The sequence below is a fragment of the Nanorana parkeri genome, unplaced genomic scaffold, assembly GCF_000935625.1.
Source record: "Nanorana parkeri isolate BGI_ZX_2015 unplaced genomic scaffold, ASM93562v1 scaffold1048, whole genome shotgun sequence".
NCBI lineage: Eukaryota > Metazoa > Chordata > Amphibia > Anura > Dicroglossidae > Nanorana > Nanorana parkeri.
The window spans coordinates 167,502-174,261 of NW_017307316.1; the positions used below are offsets into that span (position 1 = coordinate 167,502).

At 41.2% G+C, this 6,760-nt stretch overlaps 1 long non-coding RNA gene across 1 annotated transcript in view; it reads left to right on the top strand.

The window, feature by feature from the left end:
• Positions 1-5,346, top strand: part of LOC108796055 — a 16,422-nt gene extending 11,076 nt beyond the window's left edge. Inside the window, exons 2-3 of the long non-coding RNA XR_001941781.1 lie at positions 4,213-4,217; positions 5,336-5,346. This is a non-coding gene — a long non-coding RNA (uncharacterized LOC108796055). The remainder of the gene's footprint in view (positions 1-4,212; positions 4,218-5,335) is intronic.
• Positions 5,347-6,760: the final 1,414 nt, after the last annotated feature.

Below are 6,760 nucleotides of genomic sequence, written 5' to 3' on the forward strand. Positions count from 1 at the left end.
CCCTCCCCCCCATGCCATACCCATGCCACATTACTTCTAATATTAAACATTAAGTTGCTTCTACTCAGATATATATATATCATGTGATTCAAAAAACAGACGAACATATCTTCTCAGGGCTTCGGGGATATGTCAACCTTTGTTATAGGTAAACATGAAACTTCATTGCTTGTTTCTGGTAAGTATTTGACTATTTAGGGGAATGCACATACAATGAATATATTATATTTAGGGTGGTTATACATAGTGTCACGGAGCATTATTTTTATAAATCATTTTTTTTGTATTGTGTTTGTGCAGTGATGTTGTAGCTGTTTTAGAGAAGCTTTTGCTATCTTTGGTTTATTACCTGGTTGGGAGATGGGTGTGTGGCCTAACAGCAACATTTTTGTCCTATTCTCATAGGATCTTTCTGTGTTCAGTTTTCTAACCAATCAGGAAGCCAGATGGTAAGTCATTACACGCCGCCTGGCTTCCTGATTGGCCAGAAAACCAGCTCTCTGCTCCCTCGTCACCAGGTGACGAGGAAGCATGGAGCCAGCTTTCTGGCCAATTAGGAAGCCAATCATGAAGCTGCAAGTCATTACACCAAGTGATGAGAGAGCATGGAGTCAGCTTCCTGATTGGCATTTAGGCTAGCCTGATTGGTGTTTAGGCTTGGAATGCACCGATACCCAGAACTTCGAGTCATTACCCGCCCCCTGGCTTCCTGATTGGCCAGGAAGCCAGTTTCCTGCTCCCCGGTGACGAGTAAATTCCGGCATTGGGATCAGTGTCAGGAGCATTTGGGCAAGTACGAGTACTCGCCCAAATACTCGGTATTGGCACCTTTACGGATACTAGTATCGGTATCAGTGCATCCCTAGCCTAAACACCACCTTGTCCCTATTATTAAAAGGGGTTACGTGCAAGATAAGCCTTACAGAGGTAATGGCTACAAGGAATCCCACCTTGTGAGTGTTTCTAATAAGGATGTACGTATTGGTATCGGTGCCGATACCAAGTATTTGGGCGAGTAAATGTACTTGCCCAAATACTCCCGATGCTTACTCCGATACTGGAACTTCAAATCAGGAAGCTAGCCAATCAGGAAGTCGGGTGGCGAGTCATTACCCAACCCCAGCCTTTTGATTGGCCAGAAAGCTGGCTCCATGCTTCCTCGTCACCTGTTGACGAGGGAGCATGGAGCCGGTTTCCTGGCCAATCAGGAAGCCGGGCGGTGTGTAATAACTCGCCGCCCGGCTTCCTGATTGGTCAGGAAGTTGGACAATTAGGAAGCCAGGCGACAAATCATTACCCGCCCCCCAGCCTCCTGATTGGCCAGAAAGCTTCCTCATCTCCTGGTGTGAACAAGCCACATAGAGAACAATTGCCCATCTCGTCTTTAAGTAATTGTAGAGATATTACCAGCATTAACTATCCAAGCACAATCTCTTTAGGCAATTTATTAATTATAACATACAACAGTCTGCAAACATCCTAATTGCTTCCATGTCTATACATGACACTTCATTGGGGAAAAGCCGTGTTAATAATTTCTAGCTGGTTAGTACATACACAGACCAATCCACACATCACATGACCAATTCACAAATCACTTGCTATAGTCAGGATTTGCATACTAAAGGCTTAGCCCTAAAGACTTCAATTAATGTAGAACTGTAGCTAAAACCTTTTTTTTTTGTAAGAGCATGGAAGGGTTAGCGTCTTTTTCAGGTATTTAGTACTAATGGAGACAATTCTCTTCACCTCCATTCATTTCAGAGGCAAGGGAAGTGACAGTAAATCCCCCAAATAGAGAAAGTGACAGCAATAGTCTGACAGAGGCTCTACCCGTTTCCCATTCTGAGAGGAGGGAAGGTCAGTGGCAGCAATCATATACTGGCATGCAATATTCCCATGAATCCTCACATGTCTTGCAAGTATCTGGCATTATATAATATCTTTAAAGACTACAATTAAAGTGCAATCATATCACAATTGATATACGCATGCCTGCTCCAGGCCAATGGCTCACCTAGTGAATAAAGGATTAAGTTGACAACCCTAGAGCATGCACCTTTTAAAATCATTCAACAATAACAATTGTTGAATGGTCCTGTTTCTGTTTCTTCTAAGCTGACTCATGTTTATATGTAATTAGAGCATTAGGAAGTGGTTATATAAATGTTTCCTAATGCATAGCTGATGTCTGTCAGCATTGCTCCTTCAGCTAATCTTGAACCTGCGTTGATGACACAGCTAGATAGCAATGCCATAATTAGCCTTCCTCCTTTGTGTTTTCTGGTTGTAATCATCTTTACTGAACCTAAATGTTTACATAATCAACATAGAAAATTACTACGTTGCCCCCATGTATTATAATGTATTAAGTGTTTATAAATATACTGTATGCAGTGGCCCCAGAAAGTTTTCACAAATAAGTTATATAATAAGCAGACCTATCAATTGGGTTCTAGGTCCACTTTAGTGAGTTGTAATGTTGCCTTGCAGTGCTTGTATCTTGTATTCAGTCAATATCTGCTTACTGTAATGCTCATTCACACGGGCATTCTGTTTAGATTCGCCTGTCAGTTTTTCAGGGGGATCTGATCGGAAGTCCAATGTAACTCTATGGCCCACTAGATGTCTATGGACACGTGTCCGTTTACAACCAATTACCTCAGTCTAGGTCTGGGGAAAAAAAACATGGTCTATTTTGGCAGACTTGATTGTGATCGATCGAGTGTGATCGGATGCAAACGGTCCCATGTCTGCTTACATCTGACTGCCCATAGACCTAACATGGGTCTGGCTACTTCATGTTTTTCGTCCATGGCAAGATGGAGGAAAAACTGAACCGACACGTGTCACAAAAGTGTCATCTGTTGCGTACTTCTCCGAACAGCAGGGGATTTGTGCTCGTATCCCCTGCTGATCGGAACAGACTGGTGCCTGTGTGTAAGGGGCCTTAGACTATTTACATTTTAAAATGATGCATTGAAGTTACATTCACATCTGTTTGATTTGAACAACAATTATACGTTTGATGAAGCTTTGTTCTGGTAGCTAAAGGCTAATTCCACCTTTCATACAATGTTTTATGTTACACATACATGTAACATGGTCACAGTCTGAAGCCCCCTAAACTGTTCCTCCTTGCTGTATCACGGGGTTCTTAGACCTGAAGCATCTTGTCTATATTTGAATTTGGCATAGCTGAGGATGGCTCCTTCCGCATAGCTGCATCATTTATTCTATTCTCTATCCATTCTCAGAAGTAAAGTCCCATCTGCAACTTTGGAAAGGGGACACATAGATCTAAATGGAGCACTTGGTGACTTCCTCCAGCCCAGTAACTGTAAGTCTGTATCTCTGTATGGACAGGAGCTTGAGGAAACGTTTGCAGGAGCCTAGGCATTGCACCTGAATCCACCAATCAAGGTTGCTTTGCTTCTCAGACTCCAATGCAAAAAAATAATTAAAGGGTTTCTAAAGCCTCCGTTTTTTTTGTATATATCTACTGTTAGCAAGCAGTAGATATATGCAAACAAGTTTAAAAAAAAAAGGATTTAACAGCGGTTTAAACTTACCTGTCTTAACCGCATGCTGCCGTCAGAAAATCAGAAACTGCTCGGGCGGCTGCAAAACATTATGGGACGGGCGCATGCGCAGTTCGGATTTTTGGCAGGGAGACGAGGAGAGACGCAAGATAAGTCTATGGAAGCGTGCTCCCGCATGCAGACACCGTGGGACAGGAAGTACCAGCAAGGACAGAGGGGTCAGCGCTGGATCGGAGAGCCGCCGCACCGCTGGAGGGACAGATGAAAACATCAGGAAAGAAGAAGAAGATCAGATTAGGAGACATCATTTACGGTAAGTGCTAACATTAACATTGGGGGGAGGGAAACATTTTTTTTACTTTAATGCCACTTTAAATGCACATTTTTTTCTTTCATCAATGTGGGTGCATTTAATAATTTTTGCAAACGGTGGAATTAGCCTTCAACTGTATTATACCACTTGGAACTGCTTAGATGTAAATGCTATGTAATTGTAACAAGCTGACCTACAAATTCGCTGTACGCCATGGTAGCTGCCCCTCTCAACACTAGGCAGTTGGTGTAGCTCAGTAAGTTGGGTTTTATTCTTCCTACATGTGCCTGTGCTATCATCTAATAGTGAATACAAACTGTGCTCAGTGTGCTCAGTGGGAAAGAAAGTGTTCAATAGTTCTTGTTTATTCCTGCCTGTGCCATGAGACTCTGTCCTGTACTTGCAGTCAACCTGATCTGCTCCTGCTAATTTGTTTCCTGTGTCATGATTTCTGTATGTCTTGACCCTTGGCCTGTGTATGGACTATGATTCTACCTAACAGTGAGCCTAGTTCTTGTCAACCAACACCTGTCATCAATCCAGCAAACAGAAGCTGCTTCCAGGGAGTGTCATCCAGCCAAGTCCAACCTTTCTTGTAAAGGACAAGAACGAATAGAAGATTTCTCAACTAGAATGGAAACATTTCTCAAAATGCTTGGATTCAAAACCCGTCATACAGGTTTACCACATAATACCGTCATACAAGCTTACCACATAATACCTTTCTGAGCCTTTGGAAATCTTACTTAGGCTAATATATAAAAGGGATCATTTTTTCTAAAAAACATAAAACTGCAATCAGTTATACATTTAAATTGAAGCCAAACCTGTTTTTGGCTGAAGCCAAACCTGTTTTTTTGCAATTTTTGTTCCATTGGAGGAATTTCCTGTCCGATAGCCAGAACAGGTAATGAGAGGAAATCCCTTCAAAGTGAGGAAAATCATTGGGGGTCAGGAGGATCACTATAAATACTGTCCTCACTGGAAGAATTCCCATCTGTTTCTGTTCTGGTGACACCCCAAAATTTGGGATTTTCTTTCACTTTCTTTTTAATGGTCACCAGGACAAATAGAGAGGGTGAATCTCCCTAAAGGGGACACAAACAGCAATACAAACCTGACAGGTTTTCTAATCCCTCTTCATCCAAACTAAAAATACAATTTTGGCTTCAGTTGCACTATATGATCCTGACTCATCCACACAACCTATGGAATGCCCAAACTAAGTGCAGTGTATTGCAATGCCATTAATTTCCAGTGGCACCCCAACACACCTACTCAGAGCACCACTGCACATGTGCAAACTACTGTATTTGTGGTGCAATAAGTTAAATAAAATGGTGCAAATGTGTTTTCTTCATGCATCTAGGTGCATTGTGAGGCCATTCAAAATAAATGCCCTGCTTTAATATAGCACATCTCAATGCACGCATCAAAAGATGAACAGTGCACAGCAAAACACCACACCAATGTAAACTAGAACCATTTAAAACAATGACTAAGCTTGGTACATGTATTGAGGTGTGTTAAAACACATTGGTGTGTATGGGCCCTATATCCCATGCAGAGGACTGAATCTCATGGGGAGATAGCATTCAAAGCAAATTAGGGGTCTACATCTTTGTAGAGTGTTGTCAGGGAACCTACATACAGGCATCGATGTGCGCCACCCCTTCCCCTTCCAATCACAGGCTGAGGTTTAACTGAAATGTAGTTGGTGAGGAGGTTCAGAGCCTGGGTGTGCTTGTTTGGCAGGGGTTCCTGGATTACAAGACTGTCTTGACAGAATTAAAAATAATTTGGCAGGCCCACATATTTATATATCAACTGTATATGTAGTTGCTTGCAAGGAGCTCAACATTGCCGTTAAAAAGTATTACAAATATTACCAAGATTTAAAAATAAATTATATTAGTTGTAGTTTGATATATTTTTGGCATCAGCCAGCCAGCTTGTCTTATGCTCAGCACAATCTAATTCTGCAATCTACTTTGGATTTACCAACAACTATGTTGTTTCAGATTCTGTCTGACTGAATACAGATTGACTGGCTAGTTTAGCTAGGTCCTAATTATACATAGTTTTGATAAATCTAAAGTTGTAATGTGCATGGTGAACATTACGTAGAGCATAACTGCCAACATAATGCAGCGTATTGTAGTAAAGTTTCTCTAGGATACCTATAGCAAGCAAAAGCCAGGAATAAATACAGAGGTAGAGAAGGTAATAAAGCTTTTTTTAACTCTAAAGACCTTTCTTCTGGAATTATGATGGATAAAATGTTCACTAGAATAGCCAATATGGCTGCTTAAGAATGTAAAGTGTATTATCACTTTTGCAGCAAAATTGGGATCATGCCTACTTTATATTTGTTACAAATTCCCATTCATATAGCATCATTGAAAAAAAATATTTAAAAAAATTGCTATCTAAAAATACTACCTAGCTTCCCCTTATGTAATGTTAAGGAGGGAGCTGTACAGTTAATGTTTACCATAATTAGCCTTGTCTGTACTGTGCTAGTAGATATTATTAACATTGGGGATGAGCTTAGGTACGGACCAAACCCTGAGCTCCTCCGAACCGAGTTGGAAGCTCTCATTGCTGGCCCAATCAGCTGTGGCTGGGGCATTCCCTGCCCTGCAGCTGCACGTAAATAAAGGGGAGGGATGCTGATGACATCATTGACCTTATATGGTCACATTTGGTCCTAGTTGTAAACTAGACTTAAATCAGTATTAAATTTGCAACTTTTTTTCAATAATAAATTCAGATCAAACAAACATGTATTGCCCAGCAGAGTATTTCTTGATATTTTTGCCCAACCACTTACAGTCATCATGTTTCCAAACAGCTCCAACTCTCTCAGCTCAGCTTCTCTAAACTTCCTGTCTGGTACAAGATC